The following is a 14,802-nucleotide window of genomic DNA, read 5'->3' as shown; positions in this document are numbered from 1 at the left end:
ATCACGTGGAAAATTGAATAAGCTTTCCATTGATACCAAATTCGCCCAAATCCGACACCCGGGCAAAGAGTTAGAGCCTTTTTAGTGAGACAGTGTATCACCTAAGCCATCAGCGCATTGCAGAGCCAGCTTAAACGGCAATTGTCAATTTCCAGTGTTTCTATGCTATAGTGGCGCATCACGCCAAAGACCCAGTTCATAATTGTCCTTATTCCAGTGAATCTCTGCATCGCGCCAAACTTCCAGGTCGCAAACAAAGGGCAACACGATAGCTCCGCATCGCGCCACCATGTAGATTCTCAATTGTCCAGTTCCAGTGGCTTGGCGTGATAGTTGTGCGTCGCACCAAGTATGAAAATCAGGAATTTTCCAGTATTTGCGATATAAAATCCCAGGGGCCGTTTAGTCTTTTCCCATGACTTTAATTCCGCTCAATCACGGGATTTAACCCTAAGAGTGAATTATTTGCTCACTTTTGCATTAGTCTGTCAAATTAAAATCAACTCTACTCAAGAACAAGAGCTCTAGCTCTCAAATTCAAGGGCCAAATCACAAGAACTCTCCACCAATCCTTCCAAATTCATTAACTCAGATATGCATAGTGTTCATTCATGGATTTCTTTCATCCATGAAGCCCCAGAATTAAGTTTTAAACTATGAATTATGATATTCATGCTATGTGTTGATTGTGTTCATGTGGTTGTTGTTGTTGTATGATTCCCAAGTTGGAATCTTTATGTGTTTTTATGAAAATATGTTAGCATGTGAGTTAAAAACCATGAATTTTAGTTGGTTATGATATGTTAATTTAATGATTTTGCCATGCCCTAAGTCATGCGCCCTAGGTGTATGACAAAATGCCTAAGAGACTAGAAGTTATGTAATATGACTCAATTGTGACATAAGTGAAAGATTCATGTTTTACCCTTATATTCAAATGACTTCCATGTTATTGATGTGCAATGTCAATGTTTGTTGGAATGCTCATTATGCTAGAGTATGAAATTATGACATTGAGTATATGTATTCCTACCATGTACAAAATTATGATAACCATGACTTCATGAAATCTCCAATTTATTGTATTATGGATTGTTGATGTTGGTCATGTATTCAAGAATGTCATGCCTTGTCAGTTTCCTTCTATCGAGTCCTGAGGGTACTTGTACTCGACAATTTAGCTGTGCCTAGAGCCACTGTCATGTTTTCACGATATCCTCAGTCAAGCTATGTTCAGTAGAATTTAGTCAGTCATGTGACTCAGGAAAATTCAGTAAACTCAGTAATCCCAATAATCTCAAAAAGCTCTGTACTTCAGTAATCTCAGTAGTATTTTGTGAGTCAACAAAACTCAATGAACTCAGTCCAGTTCAGTTTAGTTAATCATGTTCAGTGTCTATTCAGATGGGAGTAGGATTTAGCATCGAGTGAACCCAAGGATGAGGACACATACTGATAGTTGAGGGTGTGATTCTTAGAAGCAACCCTTGCATTCCAAAACTATGTAGCCAGCATAGGTTGAGAAATCAACACTACAGATGAGGGTTGATAAGGTGGGTAAACATTGTCAGATGAGGATCCCACCATTCTCTTTCGGGGATACTGTCAGATGAGGGTCACCCACAGCTTGTCTTTACCAGTGGTGCGGTATTGACACTCTTCCAATTGGGGTTACAGATTGGACCCTAACCTAGTTATATTGCTTTATTTGGGGCATGTTGGTTAGATGACTACTTCCCACAGTTATAGTTTCAGACTCAGTCTCAGTAATAGAACTCAGATAGTTCTTCAAAATTTCAGGACTATCAGATACAGTCAACTTAGAACAGTATAGAACTCAGTTAGTTCCATCAAAACCTAGACTGTCAGATACAGTCGCTCAGTATCAGTTATATTAGTTATTAGTGACTCATGTTAGCAGTAATCAGACTCAGTATTCAGTACCATCATGAATTCAGTCATAGTCACTTATTCATGCATTTATTCTCACGTTCATATTATACAGTCAGTTAGTATTGTTCATGCATTTGAACCCTTTGGATTCATCCTACCTCACATGCATACCAATACATTCAATCGTACTGACGTATTTGCGCTATGGTGTTTTATACCATAGGATTAGAAGCACGAGCTCCAGAGTATTAGTAGCATTCCAGGTTTCAGTAGCCAGATTTAGTAGTAAGTACTCATCATTTGAGGATGATATGATTATTTTTTTCATTATTTTAGCTTAGTTTTCAGTAGATGGAGTTAGTTGGGGACATATCCCATCAACTCTTTATTCAGATAATTCAGTCAGTTAGAGTCTTTCAAACTAGATTCAGACTTCAGTATTTTAGATATTTACTTTAGTTTTGGTATTATGATACCACATTATCCAGAGATGGTTTATCAGATGTCTTATTCAATTTTTGAACCTTATGGCATGTTTTAGCCTACTATTCTGTATTTATACAGTATATTATGCAGTGTTCAGGTACAGGTATTAGTCATGGGTTAGCTTGTGGTTTTTTGGGGTCATAAGCACCGTGTGGTATTTCGGGTACCAGATTTGGGGCGTTACACATATGTACTCCCATTCAGTTATATACATATCATTTAGTCAGTTATTGTTCATGGATACGAACCCATGTATATCATCCTACCTCACTTAGAATACCAGTACATTTAAAGTACTGATGCATACTCTTTCTCTTGCACTATGATGTCTCATATCATAGGTTTTAGACACATGGGATCCTGACCGTACTTAGAAGCTCAGGTTATCAACAGAAGTTATAGTGGTGAGTCCTCATATTTTGAGGACAGAGTTATTATTTTAGCATTCCAATAGTTCGATATGTTCAGTAGTCAGAGTTAGTTGGGGACTTGTCCCATTAACTCCCTATTCAGATAGTTAGAGGCTTTCAGACTAGACTATTTTAGACAGATGTTTAGTTTTTTAGTATTACCATCAGTATTCAGTATTTATTTTAGTATTATAAGAACCTTATGTCATTTCAGTTATATTTCCACATATGTTAGCAGTACTATTATTCAGTGCTCACAGCAGGTAACAGTCATGGGTTAACTTGTGGTCCTTTAAGATTGTAAGCATCGTGTGACGTCTAAGGTATAGAATCAGGGCATTATAGAAAGAGAGATAGAAGTTCTAGGTGGGGAGTTCTAGGGGTGACTAGTTTTCCTTAGGTGGTACTGGTATCTCAAACTCTTTGTCCTGGTGTGGATCTTGGGTTGGTAAGTTTACCAATTATGAAAAAAAAAGGTGTGGCTTGGTGAAAGTTCAATGGTGAAACCAAAAGTTTGAGGAAGCCAATTGGAATACGAAAGTGGACATTGAGTCCAAGTATACGCATTGGTTATTCATTTCAGAAACTCGTGTGGAAACTATATGTTCTTCATCACATCTTTTTTTTCTAACTTGGTTAAGAGAAATGATGATTTCCTTGTATCTTTGTTTTCTAACTTAGTTAGAGGTCAGGATGGAGAAGTTGGGTTATAAATCGTGCTTAGGGTCTGTGATGATCTTCTCAACTTGATTTTTGTCTTTGTCTTTTAATTTGGTGGAGGGAAGTTTAATGGGTATTACTGTATTATCTCGTGCTTGCCCTTACTCATCATTAAAGGACGAATGATCCTAAGTAGGGGAGAATAAAACACCCTAAACTTAGACCTTTAGAAAAATTTCCTAAGCTAAGTATTCTGGACAAGGTACTGTTTGAGCATACTTCTCGTATGCCATGGTACAACTTGGTATCCCTCTCTCATATGTTAGGAAGTGTGTTTAGGGTTGGTTTTTTTCTAAGATATGACTAAGCATCATACTGGTCGTATGGTAGGATACAAGGTGTATGATGCCAAGTCGTATAATGCTTGTTGATTAACCTAGTTGAATCTGTCCAAGGTAGGGGTTAGGGGTACTTCTCATACCTTAGGGTACAAATTTGGCATATGTTGCTGTATGATCATCAACTTAGGGGTCCATGGTGAGGTCTAGGGTGTGAGTTAGGGTACCACTCATACCCTAAGGTATGACTAGGGGGTGGTCATACCCTCCTACGTGAGTTTTTTAGCTTTTAAGCTGAGGGCATTCTAGACATTTCCGACCCTAAAACAATTATGTCCCCATGATATATAACCCTTGGTGGCCTCTCATAACACTCATTGAAAGATCAACATATTCCAAAAACACTCTCTAAATCTCTCTTGAAGATTGGAGGCTAGGGTTTCTACAAGTGTTCTTCAAAGGGCTCAAGAGTCAAGTTTCCTTCCATGAATATTCTTGTATAAAGAATGTACTCCTCCCTCATTGCTAGTTCTAACTAAAGGCATGTTTTAATGTGTTTTAAACATTGATTATAAATTATAAAAGGTGGTTTTGAAAACCAATGTTGAGGGTTTTGGATACGTATTGTTGAGTATGGTTTACTCTTGGGTTTAATCATGTTTTCACATGTTTTTTTATGGTTTTTTGCATGTTTGGTTTCTCTTTTGTTGTGGTTTAACAAATGGGTCATGGGTAACCCTAAACTTGATGGTTTATGATTTAGTTTTGGTCTTGGTAAAGGTATGCCCTCAACTTGTTTGATAAAATGCCTATGAGAATGTTTTACTCTATTATTAAACTTTCATTGATGCTATTGCATGTTATGGATTGGTAATGGAATCCTAAATTGTTTTGGATGGTTTTTGAATCGGTTAAATGGTTTTGAATGGTTTGAAATAGTTTAAATGGTTTGGAATTGTTAAGTGATAAGGCCTTGGTGGCAATGAAATTGTTTTAAATGAAAACCTTGCTGGGTTCATGGGAATCCCCAAAGTGAATAAAATAATAAAATTGGTTTGAATGATGAACATCTTGTGGGGTACATAGAATCCCCCAAGCAAAACTGAATAATGAGATACTTGTAGGGTACATGGGAATCCCCTAAGTAAGCCTAATAATGATATACTTGTGGGGTACATGGGAGTACCCCAAATAAACTTAATAATGTAACCTATAGGGTACATGGGAATCCCCTAAGGTTGGCTAAGGACATTGCTTGTAAGCTATAGTCGGTATGACGATACCACTAATGGTAGCCTTGATTAATAATGAATGGAATTGGTGGTTTTATTTTATAGTAATGATTTTAATTAGGCAATAATGGAAGGATATGATAGGTAACCATAAAGGTGTGAGTCCAATGGACAAACGCTGAAAAATCATGTTTGCCGACATAAGGATTGATCATGGTGACCTTATATTTGAGGGGTACATTAGAATTCCCTAACACTTGTATATATGTATCATGGAGAGTGAAGGGTACACGAGAATCTCCTACTCCTATGGTATCTCCAGTTTGTATGGCTACACGTATCGGGGCTTGTCCAGGGGGTAACACTGTACCTATATAGTCCATAGGTGGATTATAACGGTTAAGCTACACATACCCAGGTTTATAGTTTTAAAGGCATGCTAAAATCGGCTCTCTTTCTTGGCATGGATTATGTATATATATATATATGTATGCGTGTGTGTATGTGTGGTTTTGAATGCATGTGATTGGTTTACTTAGTTTTAAAGATTGACATTATTTTATCCTTATCCTGAGTGCATGCTAGTGTTCACCTGCTAACCGTCTTTGAGCGGTTGTATCCCCATGAGATGTAGGAATCGACCATACTCCTTCTCCTGCTCATTGATTGAATTAGGGGACAGTCGGTTTTGGATTGAAGTGGTGAGCTTCCATTGTTCGGAAGACATCTATTTCATGTCATGAATTACTTTACATACTTTGTTTTTTCATAGACTTTGATTTTTGGCTATGGTCATGGGCATGTCCCGACAAGATACTCCTTGATTTGGTTTAAAGGCTTTGTATGGACAACTATGGAGTTAGTTATATAATGGTTATGATTTATTTATTGTATACATTGGGTTATTATTTATTATTTGGTTGGTTGGTTATTAGGTGGATTGACTTGGTTGGGTTGGTCTCGTATATAGACTTATACCAAAGTCATTATACCTTCGAAGTTTGATATCTTATTATATGTTTGGAATTCATCCGACTCAGGGTATATGCTGGATGGTTGGATTGGGTATCGGGGTGGTCTCCAGTCTCGGTTGAACTTGAGATGCCTATTACGACAAGGCCCCAGTTTGGGTCGTGTCATGTATAGACCAGAACCTAATGATTTATATGTAGTGTGATGTGCAATTCTATACTGTGGAAACATCTTTGGAGATGAATTGAGATCATAAAAATCTCCTAACTTAAAGATGAGTTGAGAACTTTCTATCGAATAAGTTTTAGTGGACATTTCAAATTGGGTCAACTTTCATCTAACGACCATTACTCTAAGAATATAATGAGTTAGGTGGCCTACTATATAATAAATTAAAGATCTTCAAGTTTTATTTTCAACACATCTGACTTCACCTTAATTTGATACCATACTAGAAAGTTATGATCATTTTGTTTGAGGATGTCTATCTGTAGAGGTTGATGGTTAAATTGACGAGCTATCAACTAGTTAACGGGCTGTCAACTCCATCGTCAATCCTAAAAAGTAAATGACTATGTCAGATAAAGTTTGACGACTAAGTTGACGAGCCGTCAATAAGTTGACGGGCTATAAACTCCATTGTCAACTGAGAGATTCATGCAATTTTTCTGGTTTCTTTACGGGTATTTTGATCATTTCCTTACCTCAAACCTTACCCCATGACTTAAATCACTCTTTAAATACTATTTACCTTAATATCAATTTCTCATCACTCTTTCTCCTTTCCACTCTTAAGAGAAATAAAACTAGGTTTCTTCTCAAAGTACAATATCCAAGGCTTCAAATACAAGTTCTTCTCAAATTTCTTCCTTTTAAAAGGCACGTTGTACACTCCCTACTTTAAGTATTACTATATTATGTCAATTTACTTAATAAATTATGTATTCTTTAATGGTTGTTTCAAACTAGGGTTGAGGAGTTTGGTTGTGAAAGCTTTATATTGGTTTTTCTCTTGATTTAACAATTTTTTTTGCATAGGGGTTTGACACGTGAATTTGTTATATGAAAATTGTGGACTTAGTAATATAAATTCACAACTTTTAAAGGATTTTGCATGATGAAAATATGATCCTCAACCCCTTTCAAAACTTTATGTTGCATGAAAACTATGAATTTTACTTCATCTTTTGAATAATGCATGGTAAATATGAAAAAAGGTTTAAATGACTTTTGAAAGTCCATATGTTTATGACTTTTGAAATCCCTTGGGGACTATGGTTATGGATTGAAAAACAAAATTTAAAGTCTAAATGGTTTAATGGAAATGGTATGGCATAATATGAACGACTTGCAAGTCTTGGTATAACGGTACCAATATATGAATATGCCTATTGAATGACTCCATGATTAATGTTATGTAAAAAATATTTAATTGGGCTTAAAAGGGAATTATGTATCTCGCCGAGAAGGTATAGTCCCGGGGGGACCAACACTGAAAACTATGTTTGTCGACATTAGAGTCTTGTCCTGAACAGAGGATGATTGATGTATGCTTGCTTCTCACAGTATTAAACAGTTATGTTTATGGTGGCTATAGTCTATTGCTGACTTTAGCCTAAATTATTTGATCCTTGCGTCTAACATGGACTGGGGCCCTTCAGGTAGGAGGAGTCAGACCCATATAACCCATAAGTGCTTAAAGGTTGGTAAAACCTTCATAGTTCAGGATTAAATTTTCAAAAAGTCATGTGATATGTCCCTTGTCCCTATCCTGATATCTTATATATACATATATATAAATAATTATTGATCATATGTTTTATGAGTGATTTTTATTAAATGTATATTTTATCTTTTTTCTTGGGTTGAATGCCAATACATGTCGTACTGACTGTCTCCGGCTGCTATATCATTTCATGATGTAGGTTCTGATGGTTTTTCTTATGATCCTGTACAACGTTAGGTGGTTTGGTATTCCCATTGGACAGATGGTAAGTAGTGAGCGCTCCATCATTCAAAAGATGATTGTTCATTTTTCTTATGTTTCCCCCTTATCATTTTATGGTTTTTATGCCATAAAAGCCATGTCCCGGCTTAGGAGTATTCTTAATGTTAGAGGCTTCATAGACGGTGTTGGGGAATTGGTTTTAATGTTGTTCTTAAAATATTCAAATCATTCTATTTAAATGTTGAATTTTTTTATGGGCTTGTTTTTGCAAAAGATTTAACTATGACTATGCTTATGATGTATGTCCAAAGGGTCATCTCAAGCTTTGGTTGGCTTGAGGTGCCCATCACGGCTAGGGTCCCAGTTCGGGTTTTGACAGTTGTACGTGCTCAAGCAGGTCAAAATAACCCCTCTTGCATTGGGCATGCGTTTGGGGTGCTCCTAAGTTGTTTTGGTGGATCAAAAACACATTTTAAAGCTTCTTAACTCCCTTTATGCTCAGGTTTGATTCATCTAGTTTCATTTCTTGATTCTTAAACATCTCTTCTTTGATTCTAAACGCTAATTAAATACTAGTATTCAACCTACTTAGTTGTGATTAGTGCTTGAGTTTATTTCTTTTATCGTCCTATTTTTTTTAGATTTCTAGTTTTTAATTTATCGTAACTTCTGGACTCAAGTTCGTACGTATTTTTTGAGTCATTTCAAATAAGAATTCACTCTAGCCACAAGTAGATATTGACACCTTATGTACCAACGGAGTATAAATAACTTTCAACATTTGTCAATCCTATTGTGAGGTTTATAAAGGTGAGAATTCTTACAACGTGGCGAGGAGATTTTACTACTAATCTTGTTTGTTCATTTTATAGGCACAAGGACTTATAAGGAAGTATGACTTCAGTAGCCTTGGATACATGTGACTACGACATAGGACACTATGGTTGTAGTGAAGAAAGTTATGACTATGATGAAGATGGAGACTATAGGGCCTATGAATATAGCCATAAACAACAGTTGTGTGAGAATGAGGGCTACTATTTCAAAGGAGAATATGAGATGAATAATGACCCTAGTTCCTATAAACAACATAGATATAATAAATATCCTTGATATGGTTCTTATGAGGAAGAAGAGGAATGTGAGGAGTATTCTACTTCCCACTCCGACATGAAGATGATGAAATGTATAGCCTTCCTTCTTATGCACCTTCTAAGAGTTAGATGAGAGTACACATATGAGTTATGAAGATTCATATTCTTGATCTTGTGTCACTTTTTATCAAAGTTGAATTAGTGTGAATGGTTATACTACCTATAGTAGAGATTGCCCCAAGGAAACAAAAGAGTGTTCATCTACAGAGACTAGAAGCACTACATCTTATCTTTCTTGTTGTAGTGTCTAAACGTTTAGAAATGGGAACCAAGATAGATATGGAGGGTATAGTAGAATTCATGATCTTCTTACTCTTTCTATCTTCAAAAGAGAGTGGGACATCAAAGCTTAACTAAATTGGGAATGGAAATGTGAAAGGATCTTCAAGGATTATGATATAAGCGAAGTTGAACAAGCCGCACATACCCTTAAGAAGATTCAAGGTATGGCAATGAGATGGTGGGAACTTTTAAGAAAGCCCGATCAAACATGGAGAACCTTGAAAGAGTTCATGAAATCTATCTATGTACCAAAAGGTATATGAAGATTTATAATTTTGATCGAAGAAGATAAGTTTGCTCAAGATGGATGGAATTTTGTGGAGTTTTGAGATGTACTCTTATCCTTGATAGTTGGTTTTATGCAAACTACATCACTCCTTCTATGGAAGGCTATAAAGTTTTTTTTCCCATACTTTGTGGAAGGCTCTACAATTTTTCAGAGAGTGAAGGTTTCCTTCACCCGAGGTGAGTACTATGAGGAGGTTTGGTGTGGAATTTTTCCCTTGGATTTTGGACACTTATGCTTGGGTACCTAATGGTTTTCACAACATAAAGTTCCAAATGAGTAAAATTAGCCTAAGATTATAATAAACTAATGGGGAAATCATCTTCTTACCCCTACCCTTCCCAAATCTCAAGGAAAAGTGACCATTTACTCCAAGCCTAATGAAAATAAGAGAAAAGATTGAGAGAAGTAAGGGAGCACAAGGTGGCATTTAAGATAGGAAAAAAGAGAGGTTGATCATATGTTTGAAACTTTTTTGGAACTTAATAGTTGTCTTTTGAGAATGAACTTCCATGTTCTAATTCTTTTTCATGGATTGATCCTTCTCTATTTAACTATAATATCTTATTTGAAGATGAAGAAATTGCTCCTAGTAAATTACTTATTGGTGTGGATCATGTTGATGAAGTAGCTCATCTTGAGGGCTATATTCTATTAAACAATCCACTATGGTGTGACAACATTCCTCCTAAAGATAAAAATCTCTTCTTAGAATATGAGAGTACTCTTCGGGGAAAGAAATGTGAAGGTTTGAAAAGGAATGATCAATTGGGCAATGACAACTTTGACTTACTTGAATGTTTGAGAAACCCAACTAGTGATTGTTCTTATGAAAATGACTTTAGTTGTGATCGTTTGTGTGGTACTCTACCCTTGTTTGATAAATATGGGGATGAATTTCTTTATTCTTGTGGTAACTTGAGTCATGATTTCTTTGATGTTAGTAGTGGTATGTGTCTGATTGAGTATTCCTTTCTTAATCACCCAAAAGCAGAAAAGGGCTTATTTTCAATTTTTCAACCGATTTAGGGGTGTGTTGGTACGGACGAAAAATATTTTTTAAGCTTATTTTTTATATTTTATTATTCAAATATTTTAATTTTTTTTTGTTCTTATGAAAATAATTTTCTTAAAATTATCAAAGATACTTCTCTAATGAAAATAAGAAATTGAGTTTCATAATTAAGTGGCATTTCAACTCATTGTGTTCTCCCGACCGCTCTAGTGGGATTTACAATAGGATATGTTGCTTCACCAGATCCTATAGCTTTTATCTAGACTCTATATATTTACATAAATTTTTATTGAGATTTGTATATACTTATAACTGAAGTTCGTTGCAGGAATCCATAAATTTCAAATTCTACGTCTCCACCCTCCCAATCGTGACGCCATCCCTTACTCCTACCTCCCCAATCCTACTTCCACAATGTTCGCATAGATTGTATGTAGCAATGAAGAATGATATATACATATCTAGCTATATATAATTCCCAAAGCATGAAAGTATAATTTTCTAATATATAGAAAGAGTGGTTTCAACTTGTCAGCTATTTGACATTGAATTAAAAAATAAGGGTATTAAGGTCTTTACAGAAAATTGTAAGCTCAGATTGAAAATCTTTTGTGCTTCTTTTTGTGGATCTATCAAAATTTCTAAAACAAAGTTTACTCTTTTCTCATTAATTACAGACATAGCCATGTAATAAATTTACGATAAATGTCATCACATGTGGTTCTTTAGCCTTGCATTCATTTCCATAGGTGGGCCCTCTATCTGTCATCTATTTTTTATTTTTACTTATCTTTTTTTTTCCTGAAAAGATATAATTATTCTATAAATTGCATTCCACTATTTACTTCACATAGGAAATTTAGTAAACATTTGGGGAGCATGAATTATTTATATGATAATGGTCAACATATGTAAGCATGAATACAATATTCAATTTCAATATTAAAGGTTAAGCATGCAATTCATATAATTCACCACATAACTATCTTAATTTCATAGGAACTTATCATTAAACATGAATTGGGTCCCAATTATTATCATGAACATGAATACATTCAATTCCAAGCATGGAAATCATAAATCATAAATCTTGAAGTTTTAAAAATGGGTTCTTGGACTCTATGGGTGGAAGGGACCCATAGATAAACAACTAACATACCTTAGAAGATTCTTTCTTAAAGGTTCTTGGAGAATTTCTTGAGGATTGACCTTAATTTCTTGAACTAGAGTTTTTGCCTCTTTAAGAGAGAATGTTTTAAATCTTGAGAAAAGTAAGTGAATGATGAAATAATAGGGTATTTAGGGAATAATTTCATGTTTAAGGCTGATCTGGGTTATGGAAAAAGACCTTATTACTCCTAGAATGTGTTTTATTTTTGTCACTGAAAACCCAATTTTGGGCCATGGCGTGACGCGCCGCTATCGCGCCAAGCCAATGGAAAATGACAACTGAGAATGTGGCTGGTGGCGCGATGCAGTGGAATCGCATTGCAATACTGGATGGGACCTGGAAGCTCGGCATAACGCGGTACAATCGCGTTGGCTCACTGAAAATTGACAAATGTAAAAATGAGCTTTGGATCGATGTACGGGCATCACGGTACCTTATTGGAAATTGAAAATTGAAATTTTGGCTTACTCCGCAATGTGCTACAGGTCTGAATTATGGTGTTTAACTACTGAAACTTAAAATAGCCATAACTTCTTACTCGATTATCGAATTTAAGCAAATTTTATGTCATTAGAAAGCTAATTGAATTTCCTACGCATTGGTAGGATCTAAATTGAAAAATATTAAGCATTTAAATTTTTTTATATAGAATAACTCATGGACTGAGAATTAATTTAAGCTAGACAAATATGGGGTATTACACCTTGTGTGCATTATTTGTGAAATCTTTTGATCCAAATGACATTCCTATGGATAATAGCACCTTGTATGATATTTTTATGCTTGATTCCTTTTTATACTACCGCTTTGCCTATAATGATGGCCATGCTAATCTTGGAATTATTTTACTGGGAGGTTGAAAACTTGTTGGTTGGTCCACCTGGTTGGGTTATAATGCTTTATGGGTCATTCATATCTTTCACCTCGAAAATACCTTGTGGATTTTTGAATCATTAGTGGTACCATTTTTAATGTTATTTTTCGAAGAGATGATGGAACAATTGAGTCTTATGGCTCATAAAATAAAGGTAGTCTTATCTTTAGATATTGTTAATGCAATTATGACCTTTGTGGTTCCCTTATCCCTTGATGATTCCCATAGCCAATTTTTTTTGTCTCATTTTCAATAAGCTTTTAATGTTTAACATAAAGAATCCTTGGTTATATCTTGAGTGTGTGCAACCTTAGCTTGATGTTATAATTATTTGTGCTAACCGTAACCCTCATATCATGAGGATGCGGTATGTGTTTGTCCTTCCTTTGGTTTTGCAAGGTTTGGATCCGAGATCGAATTCTTTTAAAAAGGAGAGGATGATACAATCCAAATTGCCTCTGGATCTTTGGATGGGATATTTATGGTTCTAGAGGTCTTAAAGACATCTTAGTGTCATCAAAAGGGTTTCATGTAATGATGTTTGCTCGAGGAAATGTGAAAAGGGGCTAAAAAGCCTCTTGGAAGGGACATGAACCCAATTTGCCTTGGAGGAGCACCCGACCTACTCTAGCGGATCAAAAGTAGGTCAAAACAGCTTCATCCTCTCTAGAAAATCCCTTGAAGTGTGTCACATCTTCTCCAAAGATGCTAAAGCAGATTGCCTTGCTTCATTAATGTAAATGGGTCACTTTTGGGTCCATTGTAATAAGTTAAACCCTAAACTATAAATAGATTAGCTTAATCTTTATTTCATTAGTGTTTTTTTGGATAATAAAGATATGAAAGCTTTTGAGAGAGTGAGTGATAGCTTGGAAAAGCTTTTGTTGACATTTATTTAGAAACGGTGGTTGTAAGGGCGTTTCGATTCCCTTGTGGTCAACGTAAGAAATTGGTATTTGTTGATAATTGATTTGGGGGTGTTTGAGTTTAATATACTCATTAGTTCCTATTTCTTTCTATCTTCTTGTGTCAATCTATCTATCATCGATCCATTTATCCCTTTACTTTATATATTTCAATTTCCTTGTTTCTTTAATTCTTGTGGTCGTTTTCTCTTTCATCGTTTGATCTATATCAAAGAATTTACATTATATACCTCACTTCTATAATATATCTTATTTTCACGATTATAAATCATTTTAAAGAGTTTTGTAAAGTGATTATTAGACTAGTTATATTGTATGGGACGGAATATTAATTGGTTAAGAATTAACACATTAAAAATATGAAAGTAGCAGCAGAAATGAAGATGTTACCATGAATGTGTAGGTATAATAGGAGAGACAAAATTATAATCGAAGATATCTGAGAAAAGTTGAAAGTGACTTCCGTATAATGAAAAGGATGAAGAGAATGTGTTAAGATGGTTTGGAGATATGAAAATGAGATGCACCCAATGAGGAAGCGTGAGATGCTAGTCATAGTAACTCAACTGTATTTTATTTTATTTAATTAGATTCAAGATTATTTTTCTCTCCTTAGTTGATCAATTTTCACAAATCATTATTGACAACATGGAAATGCTTGTTATCCCTGACGTATGCTTTTCTTTTTCTTTTTTATTATTATAATTAGGGAAAGTTACCGTGCTTCACCCAATTATGAAATATGTCTGAAGATCTTTTTCTATTATCATAATTTTAAAATAATTAAAAGTATTTTTTTCTATAAGTTAGACAAAAAAAGTTGCACTTTATATACAGTATGAGAGAATTCCTTTCATTTAATCCTTTGAATAGTATATATCTAATCATGAAATCTCCAATATATATACGTAAGTTGCGAGTTGTGCATATATATTTTAGTGGAATAACTTTTCTCTTAGACGAAGGAAATAAAAAAATGAATGTAGATAAATATAGAATTTAAAATTTCCGTCGCTACATGTCATGCACAAACTACAACAAATGCAAAACTACAAAAAGTATTTGATATTCTATTTATGAAAAATGTTGAATATTTTTTGAATCTTACAACTTACAAAGTGCAAGTTTATTCACTTGTCATATAAATAAAATTCT

The sequence above is a fragment of the Capsicum annuum genome, chromosome 9 (genome assembly GCF_002878395.1).
Source record: "Capsicum annuum cultivar UCD-10X-F1 chromosome 9, UCD10Xv1.1, whole genome shotgun sequence".
NCBI classification, from domain to species: domain Eukaryota; kingdom Viridiplantae; phylum Streptophyta; class Magnoliopsida; order Solanales; family Solanaceae; genus Capsicum; species Capsicum annuum.
This window is presented reverse-complemented; position numbering follows the sequence as displayed.